Source organism: Grampus griseus (genome assembly GCF_964374135.1).
Source record: "Grampus griseus genome assembly, chromosome: 2".
Taxonomy (NCBI): Eukaryota; Metazoa; Chordata; class Mammalia; order Artiodactyla; family Delphinidae; genus Grampus; species Grampus griseus.
Window position 1 is genome coordinate 113,978,475 of NC_139018.1, and position 24,267 is coordinate 114,002,741.

At 44.8% G+C, this 24,267-nt stretch overlaps 1 protein-coding gene across 1 annotated transcript in view; it reads left to right on the plus strand.

The window, feature by feature from the left end:
* The window catches only part of THSD4 (thrombospondin type 1 domain containing 4), a gene marked incomplete at its 3' end in the record, with an annotated part of 565,068 nt that overhangs the window by 255,620 nt on the left and 285,181 nt on the right, over positions 1-24,267 (plus strand). The window lies entirely within an intron of this gene.

Consider the following 24,267-nt stretch of genomic DNA (forward strand, 5'->3'; position numbering starts at 1 on the left):
TTTATAGCTGAAGTTGTACTTTCAACAGGAAGTTTTTAGCCTCCTTGTACTTCTGAAGTCTGTTCCAGGAACTCCCCGCCCTGCATTCTGCAAACATTCTGGTCTGTAGAGAATCCCTGTGGGATGCTCCCCTTTGACAGAAAGCACCATGTGGTTAAAAATAGGTGCCCCAGAGGAGATGGTACCAATGCCACAGCCACATTAATTGGAGCCTGGATGTCGACCCTCCTTTCATCTATAAATGTAAGAGTGGAGGTCTGACTCTAGCAGGTAGATGACTCTTGGAGCCCAGAGTAAGATTCTATCTTAATTAATAGTTGCTGGCAGGACTGAGTTTCATCAAAGGAAGAGCTCTTGGGCTGTCACGTCTGAAAGTTCCTGTTCTACTTTCAACGTAAATTGCCACTGTGTTTAGTATTAGAGCTATTTGAGTATGATTTATAAGCACCCCCTTCCCCTTCCAGCCTTTTTCTTAATGAGGTTTTAAATAGGATACAAAATAATTTATCAAAGCAGTCTGGATATTCTCGGATTGTGAATAAAGGAAGGAAAAAGCTGTCATTTGATACCTGATGCATGTGAGGTTGTCTTCGGATGAGCAAGAAACCCCCAGAGCATTGATGCAGTACAAGAGAGGTAGGGAGTATGATGGGAAGCACGCTGAAGGCTGGGACCTATCTGGCCTCCAATTTCTGCTCGTTTGGAAAAAACTGGGTTTCACGCATCCCCTCTATCCTTACTGTCCTCAGATAATACCCAAAGGAGTTCCGTTAGTGTTTTGTGGTTTCCGGCTCAACTAGTCCCTGCTTCTAAATGCTACTGAACCAGAAATAAGGCACCTTTTAGCAACCTAGCTTTTTCTTTCAGATCCTGAATCAACTGTTCTATTTCCTGAATACAGGTGCACACTGCTGGGAGGTGGTATAGTTTAGTGGTTAAAAACATGCCCTCTGAAGTCAGACTGCTTGGGTGTTCAATTCCTACCTCTTCCGTGATTGACTGTGTGACCTTGTACAAGTTCCGTGAGCTCTCTGTGCCTGTACATCATTTGCAACAGGAGGAGGATGGTACCTACTTCCTGCATTGTAGTGAGGAGTCACGAGCCAATACACATAAGGTCCTGATAACAGGTCTGCCACTTAGGAAACATGCTGGCTTTTCTTAGTATTATGTTTGCTTATATGCCCGCATACGTCCTGTTGTATATGAGTTTTCTATGCGAAAGTATTTCCTTTTTTTTTTTTTTGCAGATTGTAGATTTGTGAGATTCACGTTATCTTTTGAGGCCGTGTTCTTACACTGTAGTGTGACTCCCAGGGGGACGGCAGACTCTACATTGGTAGGTCTAGGGAAGGGCCTGAGTGGTCTGTTTCTTAAACTTTAATACTGTATCTTATTTGACCTAGTATATCCAAATTATTATCATTTCAACATGTAATCCATATAAAAATTAGTAATGACACATCGTTACATTCTTTTTCCTGTTAATTCTTCAAAATCTGGTGTGTATGTTACTTCTTTCAGTGCAACTCAGACCAGCCACATTTCATATGCTCCGTAGGCACATGGGAAAAGGTGCTAAACCTCACACGTAATCAGGGAAACTCACCAGATTGCCCAAAAGTTAAAGGTCTGACAATGACAAGTATTGGCAAGGATACGGAGGACTCTTTTTTTTTTTAACTTTTTATTTTATTTTGGAGTAGAGTTGAGTAGTCTGTTTTTCCAACAAGCTCCCATGTGACGCTGATACTGCTGGTCTGTGGATCATACTTTGAGTAGCAAAATCTTAAAGGACACAGTGATTAAAATACAGTTCACAAAGAACCAGAACTGTAAATATACAGCGGTGAGATGAGTTGGAAGGAAGAGGAAATGTGGTCTCTTTCCACTGGGGGAGCTTGTTTTCTTAGTGTTACATTAAGTGCCTCTAAGCTGATGATACGAAAGGAAAACACACACTTATAAGGACATGGGTATGGATTCGTACAAATTGATGAAAACCAGTGGTTTTCATAGGACAGCACAGTTTGAAGATGATAATTGCTGCAAGACTGAGACAGACACTCCCCAGGATGTGAGTAGATGAATAGGAATTTGATGTTACAAGGACAACTTTGATATTACTTCGTATTTGTTCTCTGTGCATTTGCCTGAAATTCGTTCATTGATGTTGTTGGAACCACTGACTGTCGCGTCCTCTTTAGAACTTCAGTCTAAATAATCAGAAGTACATTTGCTTCCCAGGCTGAAGTTCTGTTTAGTTTGCAACTTTCAAAGGGTAAAGTGCCCTTTTCTGAATATTTGATCGGAAGCCCAGAATGCAAGTTGCTATCTCTGCCTCGCTGACCTGTGGCTGAGAGAGCTGTCACTCTCTGACAGGAGCGTCTACGTCTGAAAGAGCTCCAGAACTCCTCTGCTGGATACAGAGAGTTGAAAGCAAACCCGGGCCTGCCACAAAAGTTAATGAAAAGTGACAAGCATTAAATAAGAGTACGAGCTAAACCTACACAAGAGTAGCTGAGGGAGAAGGGCGTCCTCCTGACACCAAGCCACTTCCAAAGCACCCCAGGCCCACCCAGAGCAAGCTGGAACGCTCTGTTCCAGCTCCTGGCAGAGCTCTCCCTGGCCAGCCTGTGTTTACCCTGTTGCTGGAGCTCCACTGGGGTTTTAGATCCAAGAGTTGGAAGAGGGGCTGTAAGAATGCAGAAACCCTTGAGCTCAGGGCTGGAGAACATAGGAATTCCTCGCCAGTCCCTCAGAACTGGGTAACACTTCCTTTCTTTTTTTTTTTTTTTTTTTTTTTTTTTTGCTGTACGCGGGCCTCTCACTGTTCTGGCCTCTCCCGTTGCGGAGCACAGGCTCCGGACGCGCAGGCTCAGCGGCCATGGCTCACGGGCCCAGCCGCTCCGCGGCATGTGGTATCTTCCCGGACAAGGGCACGAACCCGCTTCCCCTGCATCGACAGGTGGACTCCCAACCACTGCGCCGCCAGGGAAGCCTTAACACTTCCTTTCTTGACAGGGAATGAAGCGTCCTAAATGTTGGCCTCAGACTAAGGACTGCATATCGATAGCCAGGCTTTGAAGGGAGAGAACTCTAGCCCTGACTTGTCCTAAATCAAGAGGGTGTATCTGAAGCCCACAGAGATTCTGCCTTCCTCACCTTAAACTCATCCCTCTAGACATCAGATAGGAACATCTGGCCCGTCTTCAGAGAAGTCTCTGCCCCACCCAGTCATGATTGTCATTGATGGGAATGAAATAGCATTTATGTCTGATTAACAGAGAGCACAGTAACCATTTCTATCATTAAGCATCACATTAAGTGTGCTATGAGTTTTTTTTCCTTGATATCAGTTTCAAGCTCTGCAAAATTCTGGATTTTCATAGTTTGCTAATGTACATATTATTTTTGCTGACAACTTAATGCAAATAGATGGAACTTTGCCTTCAGAGGTATAGCAGCCATTTGAAAAAACAGGGTCCCTTGGATAAAAAAAAAAAAGAAAAAAAAAAAGCACAAAAAACAACCTTAGCTCCCTGGAGACCAGCCTTTCAGAAACCTCAGGCTTTCAAACTTGAATGATCCTGAAAGAGTCAGACTCACCCCAAGACCTACGCTCCCTCCCACCAGAAAAAAATCCCTGATGGTGGAGAAACTGTCCTTGAGTAAGTGCCTTGAAATAATAGGCTGACGCGAAACCTCCATGCAGGAAGGTGTTGAAGCTAATGCACACAGCAAGGAGTTGCTTCTGAGTGTTTACCCTGCGCCAGACACTGTGATGTGTGCTGTTCATACAGAAGGAGGCCTTAAGCCATTTGTCTTCACAATAACTCAGTCATTATTAGTCCCCATTTTACAGAGAACTGTTATGAAGGCAAAATGAGTTGGATAATATTGGCTTTTTAGGGTGAATTGTTAATCAGAGCAGAAAGAGTCATTTAAATGTGATAGGCGGAAACTCTTGTGCTTTAGGGATCTCCCCTGTTCTGATTTTATTTTCCTCACTGCGTCTTTCCAAAACAAACTGTGTTTCTAAAACACATTAGGATATGCCTCTCTTTTGCTTAAACTCCACCTGTGGCTCCCCATTGCCTGTGGAATAAAGTCCAGGCCCTGCATTGTCTGTCTCCTGCCAGGCCTCCTGGGGCCCCGGTGCTGGCTGGGCTGGGATGTGTTGCTCCCTGAGCCAGGGGGCCTGCAGGGTTGTGCCTCCACAAGAATGAACACACTGTCTGGCGGCCTGGAGAGCCGTTCCACCTCCACTCTTGGGCCACCCGGTGGACTCGGCTCAAAAGCCACTGGCTGACCCCACTGAGCACTGTTTCTGTTCTTGTTCCCACTTCTTGTGATTACTTGTTCCCATCACCACGGCCTACCACCCATCCAGGCCAGGAGCAGTTCCAGGCGCTTTGCTTTTGAATAGGTACTTAAAATAAATGTGTAAATGAATTGAGGTACTCGGTGACTTAATCTGTTGCATTTCAGCAAATGAAATTAGTCTTGAATCCAACACAGAGCTTTCTCTTTTGGCTGGGATGGGTAGTTGAGGGCTGATAACACAAGGACATGAAGCCCCCTTGGCTGAATCCCCGGAACCCAAGGCTTTGAAGGTCAGGGAGAATTCCTGGCGCCTCCCCAGGCTCCTGTCTTGTTTTTAATTTTATTCACGCTGAATTTCTTGAGTCCAGAGGAGCTAACGACAGGAAGAAGCTAAGCAAGGGTGAGAGCGCAGTCTCCCATGGTGCCTTCTGTTGAGGGCAAAGACCCCCTTCTGCCACCCACCTGCCCTCTTCATTCCTGGTCAGCCAGCACCTTCCATGCGAGGCCCCCCATCCACGCCCTTCACCGCTCAACGGGGGCTTTCATACCTCCTCTCCCAGCCGGGTCCCTGCTCGACTTCGACCAGGACACATCAGCAGACATTTTCATATTTATTCAGTAAATTAAAGCAAGGTAACTCTTTCCACATGTTCAGAGACAAGCTCTGGACCAGCACGTTGCCGTGACTGGGAAGGATGACATGATGGACGTGTGCATCTATGTGCGCCTGTGAGTTCAGTTCCTCCATCCTCTATAAACTGCTGTTGTGCTCTCCTGAACCAAACAACCCTGTTCATTTCTCTGCCCATTTGCCCTAAGTTGCTTTTTTTTTTCTCTTTTGGTTACTGGCTTTATCGTGTGGGCTTTGCTTAGAGTTCTGTTGTTACTTGAATGAAACCAAGAGAGTCATTGCTTTGAGTAAAGTGTTCTTGCCTGTGCCAGACATGTGCATGAGTCTAGCCTTGAAATAGGGTGGAGAGCTTTTACTTTGCTTGAATTTTGAGCTTATGTGACACTTGGTGGGCTCCCTGTTGCATCCCCACCCCAAGCAAACCGTGTTCTAAAAGTACTTTCTGCTTGTATTAAAATGCTTATCATGTTATGTTACAGTTATTTGGACATGTGTCTGAGCTCCTAAAGCAGAGGGAGTGTTATACATATTTGTATTCTCAGTGCTTAAGATATTACGATTATTCAATAAATTGAATCAGTTTGAAAAATGTGTACATGAACGAACCAAAGAACAAATTAGAAATTGGCTTTCCTAACCCCTTTTCCTAAAAATGATCAGGAACAGGATTAACTAAGCATTAAAATTTTAGAGCCCAAGCCCTGCCTGATTGTTCTCAGGGCCTCTTGAAATCTTAAACAGAAACCTAAAGTGAACTTGATGAAATTGGCCTGATTCTATGTACTTCTTTTCCATGATCTATGATTTTTCTCATATTCAAACATTGGGACCACTACCTAACAAAACTCAGTTTGGATTTCTTAATATGTACTTACGAATTATTAACTAATCATTCATCAATAACCCAAGCGATACACATCATTAACTCAACAAATAGTCTTAACTGCTCCCAGCCATACACTGGGCTAGGCATTGGAGATTTAAAAATGGGAAAGTTTAACAAGGTTCCTACCCATATTGAGCTTAATTTAATGGAGAAAGTAATAAAGAGAAAAAGTCGGTTAACAAACAAAAGAAGGACAAATTTTGATGAGCACTTTGAAGTTAATAGTGAACTGAAATAGTGAACAGTGGTGAGAGCACATGTTAGACGGGGTGTCAGGGGAAGGTCTCCGAGGCGAGCAGGGGTCGGGAGAACAAGTGGAGGCTGCACTACCGGCCATGCAGGTCCAGGGACTGGAGAACATGTGTGCCAGGTCTCCAGGCAGGACCCAGTACCTATGCGGTGCTCAGGAGCTGATAGATACCAAGGTGATCATTTTGTGTTTTCTTCTGCTCTCTGCCCTTGGGTGAGTCTGGTCTCCCCCTGATGGTGCCATTCTTCTTTCCTCCAAGATACTCACACATCTTCCTGGGTGCATGCTGGCTTTAGCAGTAGAAAGCCCTCCATTGGGTCATTCTCTAAGCCGAGCAAGATTGCCCTGGAAACTGGATGATATAATGGGTCGAGAACAGGTTTGGGGGTCAGCCAGGATCTCTAATATCAAAACAGATGAGAGAGGGCGTGCTTAGGTAAGATTGGGGTAGGATGTCCAGAACCTCCAACCTGCCCTTCCTGGTGGTCTGTCCTATACCAGAGTGTCAGAAGAGAGAGAATTTTAGGGTTCCTTTCCCCTGGTCTTCTGAAGGAAGGGGCAGCCTTCCGCCAAAGGAGACTTAAAGAGCTCTTCTATCCAATTGGCAGGAGTGCTGACAGGTACTTGTAACTGAGAAATGAGAGGAAGCTTCAGCAAAGTCCCCTGGGCCAGACAAATAGTCCATCTTTGCCCCAGTCCATCTCTATTCCTGCCCTGAACCAAACACAGGCTAGAAGCACTGCCTGAGTATGACCTGTTATGATACAGACGCTACAGTTATGCAACGCTCATTGTATATAAGCTCATCTGCAGATACTTTTCCACAAGGCACGTAATAAAAATTTCAGGGATGCAGAAAACTGTATTGCATGTGGAAACCCCAAGGCAGTGTCTATTCAGACTAACAAAGCCAAGGAGAGCAGTCCCCCGCCCCTTTCCCTTTGGCCCCTATGCACGTTCTTGCTGAGTCAGCTCATGTTCTTCACTGATGATATTGACAGAGGATCAGACTTTAAAAAAAAACCAAGTAGGCTGCTTAGCCTGATGATGGCTTTGGTAGAGCCTGAAAGCCCATCACCCTGACACCAAGTTTGGGCATCTTTTTATAAGTCAGGTCAAACCAAGTAGTGAGTAGCACTGCTAGTGTGTTAGAAGAGCTTCAGAAAAGTATCCTGAGGTGTTGTGCATCTAGGTAGAAATAGATATTTGAGGGCAACAGTGCCAGAGGAAACACATTTTTTATTTTCTGTTTGTAATAGATAATAATATATTACATGACTCCATTATCAAAAAATGTGATCCCCTGTCTCCATCCACCCAGTTTCCCATTCCCCAACAGGAAATAACCACTCTCTGATAGTTCCTTTTTTAAGGCAGATGCTTTCACGCACTTACCAGCCCATTCGTATTATATTATTTTCCCTTCGTCTTGGCAAATATGGTCTGGACCTTGCTTTTCTTTTTTCTTTTAAAAATTATTTATTTATTTATCTGTTTGTTTATTTTATTGAAGTATAGTTGATTTACGATGTTGTGTTAGTTTCTACTGTACAGCAAAGCAATTCGGTTATACATATATATATTCTTTTTTTAATTGGAGTGTAATTGCTTTACAATGCTGTGTTAGTTTCTGCTGTACAACGAAGTGAACCAGCTATATGTATACATATATCCCCTCCGTCTTGGACCTCCCTCCTACCCCACACCCCCATCCCACCCATCTAGGTCATCACAGAGCACCGAGCTGAGCTCCCTGTGCTACACCACAGGTTTCCACTAGCTATATCCGTTATGGTTTATCACAGGATATGAATATAATTCCCTGTGCTCTACAGTAGGACTTGTTGTTTATCCTTTCTCTATATAGTAGTTTGCATCTGCTGATCCCAAACTGCCAATCCATCCCCCCCTCCCCCCCTCCCCCTTGGCTACCACATAGACCTTGCTTTTCTTACGTAACATATCTTGGAGAACTTTCCGTTTTAATATCTAAAGCACAGCCCCCTTCATTCGACAGTGGCATGGTACTGCACTATATGAACTAACCGTAATTTATTTAACCGTGATGCACGTTCAGGTCGTATCCAATCTTTCACCGTCACCAGCAGTGCTGCAATGAATACTCCCGTGAGTGAATCATTTTATGTTTGCCTGTATCTGTAGGATAAAGTCTTAGAAGTGAGTCAAGAGTCCATATGTATTTGTGATTTTAATGCCCAGTGGGTAGCAAATTGCTCTCCAGAGTGGTTGAAACAACTCACCCTTGGACCAGCAATGTCTGAGGGTAGTGTGTTGTCCAACATTTGGATTTTTGCCAATCTGATAAGTGAAAAATTGTATCTCGGGTAGTTTTCATTTGCTTTTATTTTGAGTGAGGTCGTGCATCTTTTCATATGTTTAAGATCCCTTCAGAGCTTGGAGTAGGATGCGTGTGAGGTGCCTTGGATGCAGAATTTAAGGAGGCACTGAATAAAATGAAATTCTCAGGGTCTCCTTAAATGTTGTCCCTTAGGCACCTCACCTGTCCCACTCCAGTCCCAGCCCTGCACCGCACCTTGATCTCCTGACCTGGGAACCATTTATATTCCTCTCCTGTGATCTGTTTTTCTATTGGGTTATTGATCATCCTCTTAATTTGTAGGATCTTTTCATACATGAAAGAATTTTTTATGCTATAAATTGCAAAAGCCTTTTTTCTTCAAATAGCCTGTTGACTTATGCCTTTGCTCATGCAGTTTTATTTATTTTTTTTTGCCAGGCAGAAGTTTTACATTTTTTAAATGGTGAATTTAGTAATTTTCTCTTGTCTGATTCTAGATTTTGTGTCATGGAAAGTCTTTCTGCACTTTGAAGTTAAAAAATTTCTTCTGTGTCTTCTTTCAGTAATTTATAACTGTATGCGTTTACATTTTTACATTTCATATTAATCCATTTGGAATTTATTCTAGTGTATCATATGAGGTATGGATTCAATTTTACTTTGTTTCAGATGGCTACACAGTTATGCCTTTATCGTGATTGAATAAATCTTTCCCGCACTATTTTGGGGTTCCCTCTTTATTACCGTATGTATGCATGCATGCATGTATATACGTAGATACGTATTTTGGGCTTTCTAGTATATTCCATCAGTCTGTATGTCTATTCATAAATGCGTACCAGAACGTACACTTTGAAAGAGAAATAAAGTGGACTGGCATTTAAACTTGTGAAAGGTAAGTTTGCCCTTTGCTTGGAGCTAATGCACTCATGGCCTTCAAATGGAAACGTTTGTTTATCATTTGGAAAAGCCATCTGCATTTAGGGCCCTTAGTAAGCCTTCGTATTTACAATGCATTCTTACTTGATTGAGAAACGTATGTTCCGTGACTTTTAGGACTGGAATAGCAGAAGTTACAATCATGAAAAGTACTCCGGATGGCAAAACCATGGCAAGAAAAAAGGGCTTAGATTTATTAAGATTCATTGAAAAGCACAGAATAAAAGTTCTAGCAGCTACTTGCTTTTAGAATAAACTGGATTTGACGGGGAAAAAAATGCTGTCCCTAAGAGCAGCTCAGCTCTTGGGGTCCCATCTTCTTCAATAAATAGGAATATCTTCTACAAATTTTATTTAATATGTTTATGGATCCTATCAATTTCTGAAAGTTTAACAACTCATCTCCTGATGGTTAGAAATTTACTATTTGCCCACTTATTTTTCCTGTGTTTTATTTTCAGCATAATGCTAGTAGTTGTAGCAATTAATACCTGGTCTCCTAACCAGATATTGAGAGGGTGCCAGGAGAAAAGATTCTTTCTTGCCCTACCGCCAAAATCAGTCAAATTGGACTAAGGAAGGAAGATGAGTAGTGGCCCATGATTGTCAAGGGACTGAATATAATCATGTGAGTTAAAAGCCCTTGGATTCAAATTTTGCTTTCCAGATACCAGCCTTGTTTTCTCAAAACTGTACTTGACAAAACCTCAAAGTATGTTTGTCTCCCTTATGAGAGCTATGATGAGCTTTTCCTGGGTGAAAGATTTTTGGATGCTTTGGGTTTCAAGTCACTTTCTAAAAGCCCAATCTAAAGACCTCACACATGCAATGGGAGGTTGCAATTCCTGGTCTTCCAGTGGTGCTTGATATGATTTTATTATTATTTCTCACTTGGGGAAAAATAGGCTTTTTTTTTTAAGCCCCTCAAACTGAGCCTAGAGAACATGCAGTATTTTTAATGAAAGTCTGTCTTATTGCTGTGTTCCAGTTTTTATAGATTAAGTAGCACAATACCACGTAAATGTGATTTTAATAATTCTTGGTGATGACTTTTCCCCTGGTACTACTTTATGAAGGGTGGTTGTGTAGAACCGGTTAACAGTGACATCTAGTGTCCAGTATTGAAATTACATGTCTTTTGGGGAAGCATGGAATTTGTAGCAACATGGATGGATTTAGAGATTAGCATACTAAGTGAAGTAAGTCAGAAAGAGAAAGACAAATACCATGTGATATCATTCATATGTGGAATCTAAAATATGACACAAATGAACCTATTTAGGAAACAGAAACAGACTCACAGACATAGAGAACAGACTTGTGGTTGGCAAGGCAGGGTGGGTGGGAGAGAGATGGATTGGAAGCTTGGGGTTAACAGATGCAAACTATTATGTATGGAATGGATGGGCAACAAGGTACTACTATATAGCACACTGTATAGCATTCAGTGTCCTGTGATGAACCATAATGGAAAAGAATAAAAAAGAATGTATATATATATATATATATATATATATATATATATATATATATATATGACTGAATCACTTTACTGTGCAGCAGAAATTAACACAACATTGTAAATCAACTATACTTCAATAAAAAAAAGAAATGGTGGAATTGATGAACAGGAGAGGGAGAGGAGAGAAGTGGAACAGAGGGAGAACACAAGTGTAGCAACTTGGTCACTGAATCTAGGGGAAGGGCGTGTGGATGTTAATGGAACTCTTCTTGCAACTTTTTCTTTAGGTTTGTAATCCTTCAAAATACAAATTGGAGGAGAGAAAAATGAAAGATTTGCCCTGTTTTCATTTTTGCATTCAAAGCATTTCTTTTGGGGAAGACAGGACCCATCTGCTGTGTTTCCCGCTTCCTCACCTGGGCTCCCTAGGCTGCTCTGACTGCTCATAAATACTTTTTGTGTCCAAAGGGAAAAGCTGTCCTCTGCCCACAAGTCTCTACCTGACTTGGCTCTGCTCAACCGGGGTTCCACCTGTAATTAAGAGAAAAATAGGTTCCTCTCTTTCTAGATATAAACACTTAATGTTTCTTGGAAGCCACAACATATTTCGGAATTGGGGATGAGGAGGAATAACGTTAAATTTTGCGAAGAGGAAGCGTTGAAACAACCCCTTGAAAATGCTTGTTCATTTCAGAAGCAAGCAAACAACAAAACTGTACGTTTTCACTTCTGGCTCCCCCTGCTGGGCATTTTCAGAACTGCGGCATCCCAGATCACTGGTAAATTCCTTGTGCTGTACTTTTGAAAGGCATGAAAGGTGCCACGTTCAAAGCTATATCCCATCCCATTCCCTTCTGCATCAAGCATTGCTTGAATCTTTAAGCTCTGTACTGAATTAAAGCAGAATGGGCAAATCTCATTTTAAAACGAAAGCCGCATAGCAAACGCTCTTCAAGTGCTTCTTTTTTTAAATAAATTTATTTATTTATTTTTGGCTGCATTGGGTCTGTTGTTGGGTCTTCGTTGCTGCGCGCGGGCTTTCCCCAGTTGCGGCGAGTGGGGTCTACTCTTCATTGCAGCGCGGGGGCCTCTCATTGCGGTGGCCTCTCTTGTTGCAGAGCTTGAGCTCTTAAGCGCGTGGGCTCCAGTAGTTGTGGCAGTCAGGCTCAGTAGTTGTGGCTCACGGGCTCTAGAGCGCAGGTTCAGTAATTGTGGCGCACGGGCTTAGTTGCTCCGCGGCATGTGGGATCTTCCTGGACTAGGGCTCGAACCCATGTTCCCCTGCATTGGCAGGCAGATTCTTAACCACAACGCCACCAGGGAAGTACCTCTTCAAGTGCTTCTATTTTATTTTTTAGAAGAAAGGGCCTGAGGCCAATCCTAGAAGTAAAGACTGTCACACATCCCTTCTGTTACGTGGGTTGCTTCAAGATCAGATGCTTTTTCTTGATTGAAAATCTGCCTCTCCTAAGGCTGAGGGTACTTTCTGAGATAACAGACCTTTAGTCAACAATTTTTTTTTAATTCCTAAGAAATAGAATTTTCCAGCAATGGAATGGCCCTTTTCATGTGGTATACTGCCTTCCCGATCAAAAATGGTGTGACTGCCTGTTAAATGTGTGGTGAACAGGGCGGGGTGGGGGTGGGTGGGCAGGCAGGCACATAGAAAGATGCACAGGCACAGCATGGACAAACTGATGCCCTGGTGCTGGAGAACAGACGTCTAAATTGAGTGCAGTCTTTCCATCTAAGAGATTGCGAATCTGCCATTCTAAAGTATTAAATGGAGAGTTTAAAGCACTGAATCAATCTGAAGTGTCTTAGACTGATACCACCTCTTCTGTGACCACAGGTGACATTCCTAACTTGTCTAGTCTTTTACCAATTTAATTGTTGGTCAGAGACAGAAATTTACCAAGAGAATCAATGTGTCCTCTGTAGCTAGGCCTCTTTTGGGAGCTCCAGACTCATACTAATTCACTATTATGCATTTCTACCTGGAAATGTTCAACTTGATCAAATCTGAACTCATTGTGTTTCCCTCCCCCCTTGTTCATGTTCATGTCTCTGATTTTGGCAAGTGGCACCTCCATTCTGCTGGTTTCCCAAAGCCAGACCAGCCGGATGCCTCCCTCATTCTCGCCTCCCCACATCCAGTGGGGAACGAGTTCTGTCCATTCTACATCCTCGAAGTCTCCTGTGTCTGCCCCTTTCTTGCCTCCTTGAAGCCATTGCCTCATTTCAGGTCTTCAATCATTTGGACCATTGCAGGGGTCTCCGAACTGGTCTTCCTGCCTCTTTTCTTGTTTTCTTTCATGGAAGTTGAGCTTTCACTTCGCTGCCAGAGGGATTTTAAAATAGAAATCAGAGTAAATTTACTCTTTTTCTTCTGTGCCCATGATCCCCACCCCTACAGTCCACAGACAAAATCCAGACTCCTAGCATGGCATTCAGTATGCACCATGATGTAGTCCCCACCTACCTCTCCACTCCGAAAGCACTTACCCCAGCCATACCAAACCAGCTACAGCTCTCTGAATAGGCCACGCCTCTGTTTTATGCTTTGCCCCTCCTTCTTCTGCCTGGAGTGTCTCTTCTTCCCTATACAAATGGCAAATAGCCGTAGACCAGGCAAGACTCAGTTGAGGAGTCATTACCTCTATACACTGTTACTCTTGGTCCCAGGAGAGGATGGATGCCTCTCCCAGTTGTGCTCCAAATAGACTTCTATCAAGACACCTGTAATTCACTGCTGCCTTTTTGATTTACATGTCTGCCTCTCCACGGATGCCCAGAAACACCTTGAACCAGTGACCAACCTTGTCTTTCTCATCTTTAATCCTCCATTGACTAGCACAGTGAGTCAGCGCATGGTACTTACTTTGTTCAACCAGCCATGAGATTTTTCAACGCTGTTCATTTAGAGCTACTCTTATATGATCTATGCATTCTTCACCAGCTCTTACCTGGGTATCTCCTGACCTCACAATCACATTTACAGCAGGACCCGCAGTGTCCATGTTCCGCTTGATCAGCAGGAGGTTCTCTCTTTTCTCAGATGATCCTCCCAGTCATTTCAATGGTGCTATCAAGTAGGCATCTGGATATCCAAGCCTGACGTTCAAGGATTGGCCGGCATCATTGTTCTGGCTGACCGGAAAGAAGTAATGGTTTAGTTTTCGGACTAAAAGGCTCAGAAAGTTCTTTTCAAGGTTACAGGATTCAAATGTTACCCATGAAAGTGCATGGGCTCTTTACAATTCTGTGCTTTTCTTGTACGTAACAACATGAAGCATGGGGGAAGTTTGACTGAGTTCAGTCTTGGAAATGAGTCCCTACTTTACCCCCTTTAGCAACTACATGCAGGATGGCTCCGCCTAGATGTCCAACAAGGACCTCAGACCTCAGGATAATTAAAATGGAATGTTTCTTCTCTTTCCCCCCCAAAGGAAATAACCTTACCATCATAGATGCTCTCTCCTGTATCTCCATGAGTAGCATCCAGCTAGTTATCCAGGCCATAAATATGAATGTCATCTTCAATTCCTTTTTCCTTCCCCCCACCACGTCCAGTGGTGATTCAGGTCCCAAGGAAACTGCCTCAGTAAGTTTCTGTATTTTGCTCCCTTTCTTCAAGTCTTCATCATCGCTGGTGTAGGTAAGTAAAGCAACCATTGTCATGATCTTCCCGTCTCTGGCATTGCCCCTCCTTATACAGAATTACCAGTGTCGTCTGCTGAAAAATTTCAGTAGCTCTTTCAGGGTCTTTAGGTCTCTGCTTAATTGTGCAGCGTCATTTCATCACACTACTCTTTCACCTTAGATGTGGGTAATACTAATACTTCTAGATCTTAAAACAGGTCATCTTCTGTCATATCTCTCGTTTCTTTAGTACACGCTGCTGCTTCTATCTAGAGTGCCTTCATAGCAGGATGTTTTTGGCTGCAGGTAGCAAAAAATCCAGTCCAAAAGACTTAAACACTAAGAGGATTTATTAACTCACGTAGCATAAACCTGGGTACCTGGTGGTTCTAGACTTGATTAAGATGGCAAGTCGGTGATGCCACTGAGGACAAGGTTCTCTTCATCTTTCCACTCTGCCAGACTCTGTGTGGCCTCCTCAGGGTTACTTCCCTCATTTTCAGGACATCTGCCATGCGTCTAAGCATTGCGGGCAGACGTGAGGTCCAGCAGAAGAAAGAAGAGTTCATTCTTCCTTCTTCTTCGAAGAATGAATAAAGCTTTTCTAGACACCCTCACAGCAGAATTCGCCTCCTGTCTCATCAGAACCAAGAGTCTCGTGCCCCTCCTAAACCAATCACCAGCAAAGGGATTTAACAAAGTCACGAAAGGGAGAGGAAGGGAGGGAGGGAGGGAGAGAGGGAAAGACATTGGAATGAAAGCCAAGGCATGTCAGCATGGAGGAAGGGAAAGCACCTGTTGGGTTGGCAAACAACTGTAGCCCTCTTTCCCCTTCTTTAGCAGGTTAATTTTACCAGGCTAATTCTGAATACTCAACTAAGGAGTCGTCTTGCGGGGACATTTCTCTGACCACCTCCCTTCCTTCCAGTGCCTTCTGATGAGTTACACTGCCATAGAACCTATCCTACCAGACCACAAGTGCCTCGTGGTTAATTAGTACCTGGCATAGTTACTGTTACGTGGTTACAGGCATGTACTCTAATATTTGTTGAGTAAGAAAATGAATGGCAAAACCTGAGGTGTTGTGTCAGTCAGGAATGACTTTCTGCTTATAACAGAAATACAACAATAGTGATTTAACCAAAGAAAGGTGTGTTTTTCCCACGGAACAACAACTCCAGAGGAAGAGGCCCTAGGCCAATGAAGATGCTCTTGTCAAGGACCGAGACACCTTTTGGCGCCTTAGCATGTGACCACATGTCCTCATGAGCACCAGGTGACCATTCTGCCCCACTGAGTTCCACGTTCCAGGCAAGAAGAAGGCTTGTCAGCCAAGTCTGTGTCTTTTCCTCAAACAATAGCTTTCTCAGCAGCAACACCTAGTTGACTTCTGGTTACATCCCATTAGCTAAACCTGGACCTGGTCTTCCGGGGACGTTGCCAACATTGCCAACCCATTGTCAGGGTTCTGTTAGGAAGAAGGGGGGGCGGGAGAATGTGCATGAGCTTAGGTAGTGCCTGCCGTAGTCACCTCCAAAGGGTCTCAAGATAATTTATTCTTTACTTATTGTCCCACCTGCCAGCTTGAAACAAAATAGCAGAGCCATTCAAAGCAGTCACACGGAAGTACCGTGTTATATCCTGGAACTGGGCCTTGTAAGAATGGTTTATATCACACTATCCGACAGCCTCACTGAGAATATTGAGAGGGTAATGTGGAGAGAACCGAGGCCCAGAAAGATGTCGTTTGCCCAAGTTTGATGAGAAATTAGGTGGTAGAGATTGTTTGCGAGTAACCTATCCTTATCTCCCTAACATGCTGGGCATTTAGTGATTTCAGGGCATATGATCCTGGGGTAATGGAAATTAAATTTATTAACTTCTTTTTCCAGTCTTACATAACAAAGTCTTCAAAAGCAAAAAGTGTATCTGTATGATTTTCTAGGTATCATGCTCAGTATCGAGTCATGTAATGAGGATCTTCATGTAATCCTTGCTTCCTGCTCTCTCTGCAAGGGCTCCTAGAAAGATCTATGAAAGAACAGTGCAGGACCGACTGTGGCCTGCAGTTACCTCCATTCACACCTAGGTGGCGCTCATACATCAATAGGGAAACGGATGACTGATAATAGTAACCGCCTGGTAGGAACTGACAGACTCTTGGATCAAGGTGGTGAAAAGTTAAATGTAGGTGGCTTTCAGGCACGGCTGGGTGAATGGATGGTTTAAAGGAGAGGTGGTGAAAACTGGAGCCTGGCTGTAAACACGTTTGATGATTACATAGAACTCTCCTTGCCTTCTGTTCATTCTCCTTCAAATCCCAGGTCCCTCCTGGGCCAGCCACAGCAGGGAAGCCCAGAAACTGGCTGGCCGGTCTCACCTGCGTGTGCCTACCTGACCAGGGGCAGCCCCAGCACTGCCCCAGAGGACGCAAGGGAGCCTATTCACTTCGGTCACAGACTCTAAGGTGGTCATCACAGAGGAGACTAGGTGGCCAGGCCCTGTCTTCACTATTCAAATGGATAAGGCTTATATGTTGGGTTGAGTTAGCAACTAGGTGATTGGCTTTTAAACTATTCTTGTAGACATAAACACACATGTCCTTATTCAGTACCGCTGGTGTCAAACTCTTGTGTTACTGACTTAACTAAATTACCTGGGGGTATATTGGACACTGTTTCTATGTGGTAGCACAGTAGCGTGGTGAAGAACATGGGCTTTAGAGTTAGAAGGAGCTGGGTGCTAGTCTAGGCTCTATCACCTACTACTCTGTGGCCTTGGGTAAGATTAATTAGCCTTTCCTCTCAGAGAAATGGAGGTAATACTAGAATCTACTTCCCAGAGTCACTGTGAGGATTGAGTGAGATAATTTTGTGTGAACCACCTCGCACAGTACCTGCTACACTGTGAGTGCTAAAAAAACTTAGCTACTAGTGTTGCCATAATCCAAATTCATGAAAGTCACAAAGGACAGTGATGTCTACTCTGTTTTCCCATTCTATACAGACATTTTATAATCAGTTTAACTTGAGTTGTAAAAAGTGCTGAGAGCAAAATCAATAGTATTTGACTGTAAAATCTATTACTAGGTTCAAGTTAAACTAGCATTTTAGAAATAAGTAGATTTAATTAGGGGGAAATTGATTTGCAACATAAATTCAGACCCCAAGCTACTAGAAAACAAAAAGCAGGTATAACCTACTTTTAACCAGTTTAACCCCAACTGGTATCTGTAAGATTTGCTGGCCAAAGTTAATGCCTAGTTCTCTGGGTAGCTTTCACCACAGATGTATAGTAGGGTTTGAGACACTTAGGAAAAAAATGTTCACTTTAAACGCAGGACAAGAAACTGTTCTCCATATTAAAGCAACGTGGCAATGCAAAGGGATGGATCAGGGCTCTGATGTAGAATGGCCATCCACAGTGGACACGGATGGCCCTAAGGGAGGTGTGAGGTGCAAATCTGGATGGAATCAAAAGAAGGGACAGAGGAAGGAAGGTGTTGGTGTTGGACAGATATTTCAGTCCAGTGATGTGTGTTCGAACACTTGAAGGGGATGGCAGACCTGTCTCTAAACCAGGTCAGATTGGGTCATTGTAGCTAATGACTTGGGTAGCTGCCTGTCCCTCTGGTCTCACATGTTCCACTAACTGGTTGGCGTTTCTGCCTGGAGGAGACATGGGCTCGGGAGAAGAGTGCAGACTCACCCCGTTGGTGCCCTGTGACTGTGGGCCAGAGTGAAAGTAATGCAGGCAGCTGAGGATCTCTTGTCTTGCCTTCTTTTCACCCGGGATAGCTGAGCCTGTTCAGAGATGGTTGGAAGAGAGAGAACAGGGAACAAACCCAAAGCACATTGAACTTAGGCTCAGAAAATTCAAGTTCACACGCAGCTTCCCTCTCTTACAAGCTGTGTGCCCATCGACAAGTTGCTCCCACTCTCTGATCTTCCGTTTTCTCATCTGCAAAATGGAAATAGCAAAGCTTACAGCACCCAAGATAACGAGACACGTATGAAGTAAACAGCCACAAAGGGGAGCTTGTGGAGGTGTGACTTTGTTCATAACCGAGTTCAACTTGTTCACAAGGCCCCGTTTCCACTAAGTAGACAGAGTTGCCGGGGCCGGGGAGGGGGTGGCATTTAATCTTGTCAGTTAAAGTCGGTCATTTCTGCTTTAGAAATCTCTTCTGGACTAACTCAGTGTCTTTGGAAAGATCCTCTATCTGTCAGAGTTCCTCCCTCTTTCTCGAGGGTCCCTTCTCTGACCCTGTTCTCCTGGGGAGGGTCGAGGTGAAAGAGGACATGTACAAAGCCTGGTGGTGCTGGGGGCCGAGGCTTTGGCCCCCTGTGGGCCTTCCTGCTAGCTCCTGCTGAGTGGTATACTGGAGTCCATATTGCCTGGTCTTTGGGTGTCCCCTCCATCCTCACTGCATCTGCTCCAGTAGCAGTGGATGGAACTGCGGCACAGTTGAGGACTGGTGGACTCCAGTCTTCCCTCACGCCCATTTTGGCCCCTGATGCTCCCAGGCCCCCCTGCCTGCCCCTGAGGCTCCCAGTTCTGGGTCATCCACCTCATGCCTCAACTCCTCCTGCAGCCACGCCACTGGCCTGGGTGGTGGGGGGGGTGGGGGTGGTGCATCTCAGCTCCTTTCTCTGCCTAGACCCACCACACCACTGTTTCTTCTCTCCTGCAGCTTTCCTGTGTTGCTGGGGACACAGGGAGGGGGTCTCCCAGTTCCCATTTTCCCATGTGGGAAGGTCGACACACATCCCCTTGGCTTTGGGTTCTCAACTATTTCTGGAGGTTTCTATTCCCACCTCCAGTGTTTCTACCCTGAGCTGGATGTGGGGGTGGGGGGGCTGCATGTGGTGAAGGAACAGGTCCCACACTTGAAACTTTAGCCCCCCCGCACCGCCCTTCTCCCAGCTTTCAAGGGCATTTATGCCTGTTCTAGACTGAATTTTTACCCCCTTTCCCTAACATGCGTGTGTTGAAGCCCTAACCCTAATGCGATGGTATTTGGAGATGGGTCCTTTGGGAGGTAATTAAGTTTAGGTGAGGTCATGAGGGTGGAGCCCCCATAGTGGGATTAGTGCCTTTATAAGAAGAGACCCCAGAGGGCCCTCCCTCTCTCTCTCTCTTTCTCTCTTTCACTTTCCCCTTCTTGCTCTCTCTTTACACAAACACATGGAGGAAAGGCCATGTGAGGTCACAGCAAGAAGTTGGCATCTGCAAGCCACGAAGAGAGTCCTCACCAGAAATCAACTCTGTGGGACCTTGATCTGGGATTTCTACCCTCCAGAACTGTGAGAAAATACATGTCTGTTGTTTAAGCCACCTGGTGTGTGGTGTTTTGCTGTGGCAGGGGGAGCTAAGACAGCCCCTGCCCCCCCTGTGGCAAGACACTGCCCATGCAAAAGCTTGCCCTGTCATTTCCAGTCACAGCCTGTGCTCAGACCCAGCTTGGGGTGATCTTGCAGGCCAAGCCCTTTCAAAATTCAAAACTAAACTCTCTCGCACCGAAGCATCTAGCTCTTGCAAGTCAAAGGCCTTTCTGTCTGACATGGGCTTAAGGAACTGACCTATGGTCTCCACTGTGCCTCAATGGATGGAGGGCCGTGGAAGAACTTGGTGTTACCAACCACAAGTGAGCAATACATTGGATAATGGTTGTGAATACTCTTGGGGGATATGAGCAGATGTGAAATTGTTTAGTACTGTGCCTGGTACACAGTTGGTGCCCAGTGAATGTTTCCTACATTTTGACATTGAGTAACGGCTGTGAACTTGAGTATCCTAAAAAATAAAGCTGAACTACATTAAAACGATGGTTTTCTGCTTGTTAGCAGCTTTGTCTGCTGGAGGCATGATATTCAGACCCGGCGGGATGTGGTTGTGTGCAGTTGTGAAGATGCTCTGATGACCCTCTAATGGGTAGTACATCAGAAAATCCAATGTGGTGGTCATTGCCTTCTTGTGTCATGACCATCATGGCCACCTACTGGCAGCCCCCAGAGGTGAGGAGCCCCAGGCTGGAGAGCATGGTTTACTTGTTGCAAATGAACCTTGGTGTCCATGGTGGGTGAAATGTACATTTAAAACCACTCTTCCCTCTCGTGCTCTTCTAGGAAAGAAATGGGGTGGGGGGAGGGAGGAATAAAACTTCATGTTTAAGTCAAACAAGGCTGTTCCTGTACATTGATGTAACTGGATCCCTTTGAAAAGGAGGGTGGGATCATCCCTGGCCTGGGTCTTGGAGCCTGGCTGCCAAAGAAAGAGGCAGCCTGGCCCCTCTCCCAGCTGTGGGGCTCCGGGGCTGCGGAGCCCGAGGCCCCATGTGTGACACCTCGTTCTTGAGATACTCTAATTTATAGTTAACGCCTTTTAAGCAAACAAGAGGGGGAAAAAAAATCTGGTTCGTATTATGGCAACTTGCAATGAAGAGAAGTCTGGGAGTTCAAAGAAAAATGTCCCAGGAAAAGCACAGCCCGTTAAAATTCATTCTAAGTGGTCCAGACGGTAATTGGAAAGAAGCCTTTCTCAGTGCGAGGTTGGCAGCCTGGTCCCCCTCCCTCCAATCGTTTCTCCCTGACACGAGGTCATTCCAAAGAGGAACAAAATTAACAAGGATCGGTTACTAAGACAGGCTAAATTGACTGAAGAAATAAAAACTCCAGAGCTCAGTTGAAAGGATCAAGACGGGAGGGGAAAGTACACTCTCCTTCCAAAGCCAGAATCCACTTTGGTTTGACTTGAGGGTCACAGAAGCTCCCTCTCCCTTCCCACACTCACCTTTGCCGTCCAGAAAAATCCCTCTCACCTGCTGATCCTCTGGGGCTTGATTTTCTACCAGCAGTAAGTTCCTAACTGGATTCTCTGAGCCAAGGCATCTTTTGTGGCTCTAAGTGCTTGTTGGAGGTCTGCGGGGCAGGAGGGCTGAGAGCCAGAAAGCAGAACTTTGCTTCACCCGCTTCTCCCCACCTCTGCCCTACGTTGAAGCCTTGGGCCTCTCCAGGCTGGAAGGTTTTCATATTTGATGTAGCGGTGGCACCAGGGTGACTAAATCAGAAGGGCTTGGGGTGGCAGAATGGTTGGAAGGCAGTGTTAGGGGGCTCATCTCTAGCTGTTGCTTACTGAGAAGCCTACCGTTTGGACTCGGACTATCTGCTGAGTTGGTGGTGTGGTGGGTGGGTGGGGTTTGAAGGAGAGCATGGCGGAGGTAACATTGTTCATCCCCGCCAGCTCTCCCATTGGCCCTGCTACTTCATGAAAGGGGGAGGCCCACCTCTTAATAAACAGCCATTATTCAACCCTCCGGGGCAGCCTGTCCCTTCCGGCAAGTCCATATGCCGTCAGCCCCATGCCCAGCATTGGGTATTCGTTCCTTTGACCTAAGGAATTGGCCTGTAATCAAATGCTCTTGTCCCTCCCAGGCCTGACACCCCTGCCTAGTGGGAAAGTGAATTGATGGATGTAATCTGTTCCAGATGAACCCCAATTTGGTTGAGAGGTAGGGGGCAGGAATTAGGAGCACTGAGGAAGGGGGCAGAAATTTGACACAGTCAATGCCGAAAGGGAGGTGGGAGGTGTCAGAGACAAAAATTGCCCTTTTCACCTCGGGGTGGCCCTGGATTGCAGCAAGAAGGAGCACCGTTTTTTGCGCTTTACCCCACAGTTCTCGTGGGTCCTATTGTTTTTCTTGAGCAACAGAGGCCACTGATGCCTGCCTGTTTCATCCAGGTCAGTTTCCTCTCTTTCTGAGCCTGCCGTAGAGTCAAGGGTCAAGCTCAGCCCAGTTTGACCCGCTGACTTTTTAGACTGAACCCCTTTTGTAAACAAAGTCAGGCTTTTCCTCCCGTAATTAGAATCCCCTAGTATGAATGGCAGTGTTATTTGGTGGTATTTGGTTTGGGTATGAGGAAAGAACTTTTCTCTTCCTTTCTTTTCCTTTTGTGGTTTGCTTTTAGATTACTTAAGTAAATAGAGGAAAATGTCCCCAGGTAAGCATCAAGGAGTGCCAAGGCAGCATGCCGTGTTTATTCATATATTTTCCACCCTGTGTATTCCTCTTCACCTCGGTTTCTAAGGCAATCTTATGCCTTTCTTTTTCCTGCGTAATTTCTTCCATTTCCAGAAAACGTTTTTGCCAGTAGCTAAAAGGAGCTGCCTTTAAGTATCAGTGAGATAGTGGAAATGTTGAAATGCTCATGCTTGCTGAAATAAAGAGCTAGCATTGTTTCATGCATTGTGGAGATGAGTGAAGCTCTCTGCTAAGCACAGTACCTGCCCATCTCAACCAATCCCCAAGCAATGTGACTAGGTAGGTTCTGTCACAATCCTCAGTTTACCCATGGAGACCTGATGCACACAACAGTGTGACCGAGGTCTTATCCCCGGTTGGTGGCTGAGTCAGGAGTCACACCTCATCTGAGGGGCTTCTGAGTCCGAGAACCCCATCCGGGGGCCGCACTGCTTCCTTCTCAACAAGGCCTTGTTAGAATTTGAAAGAGTTGGGGCAGAATGGGGAGGTGAAGCAGATGAGGAACTTCCATGAGTATCCTTTAGACAAGGATGAAGGCCCCATGGGTGGAGAATTCCATCCCAGCCTATGAAGGAGCTGCCCTCGGAATGATGGTGGTGCTGGTGTTTCCAACCTGTACATTGAGGTTAAGAAGCAGAGGTTCATCACCTGAAATAAAATCCATACTCCTTGCTGTGGACTACAGGTTCTCTAGACTCTGGCCCCTTCCCACTGCTTTACGCTTCTCTCTGCTACTCTCACTTAGCATCTGCCACCTCACCCTTCTTGTTCTTGGGTCTTGCCAAACTCATCCCAGCTCAGGGGCTTGACACTTGCCGTGACATCTGCCTGGAGCACCCGACCCTGGGATCGTTGCCGGGCTCATTCCTTCGCTTCTTTCACATTCCTCTGGGAGGATCCTCCTCTAACCAGACTAGCTCCACCCTGTCTCTACCGCCATACTCTCCTCCCTTGAATGGCTTATTTTCTCCATAGCACCATTGCCGGAGACGACAGTATTTATTTAGTTATATGTTCGTGGCCTGCCGTCCCCACCAGAATGTGAGCCCCGCAGATGCAGGCCCTTTGTCCACCTTGCTCACCGCTGGGTTCCCTGCAGCATGACAGTGCGTGGCACGTATGTGTTGAATGAGCAGATGAATTCACGGTGTCTGTGGCATCTGCCATTATCAGAATCTCTATCAGCTGATTTCTGGGCTTTTCCAGTTCTAGGATAAATTATTAAAAATGACACAACCCTGTGAAAATGTAATCTTGTTATAATAGATCTCTTTTACATATGCATTAGTTTAGTTCTTTAATGGCCATGGGTAAGTTGTTCTAATTGATATCAATATTTCTGTTTCACGGATGGTAAAACAAGCTCAGAGAAATGCATTGACTTGCCCAAAACCATATAAGCTTTGAACAAGAATTTTATCATATAAATACATGTGGAAATTTGATTTGTGTATCTATTGTTATAGAATAGAAAGAGCCTAGGATTTGGAGTCAAAAGTATTTTATATTTTGTATTCGTTTGCATTTTAGCACGTGTATCACAATACTATCCCAGACAACAGACTTCCCTTTCTAAGCATCAGTGTTCTTATTGTAAATGAGGATAATAAATTTTTAAAAATAGGACTTCATTCGCAAGACTACCTGGGATAGCATATTTAGTATTTAGTAGAGTCCAGCATACCTGTTAGGCACACAGTAAATATTGGTTGACTTATACACACCTATTTCCTCACCTGTAAAATACTATACCCACCTCTCGGGGTTGTT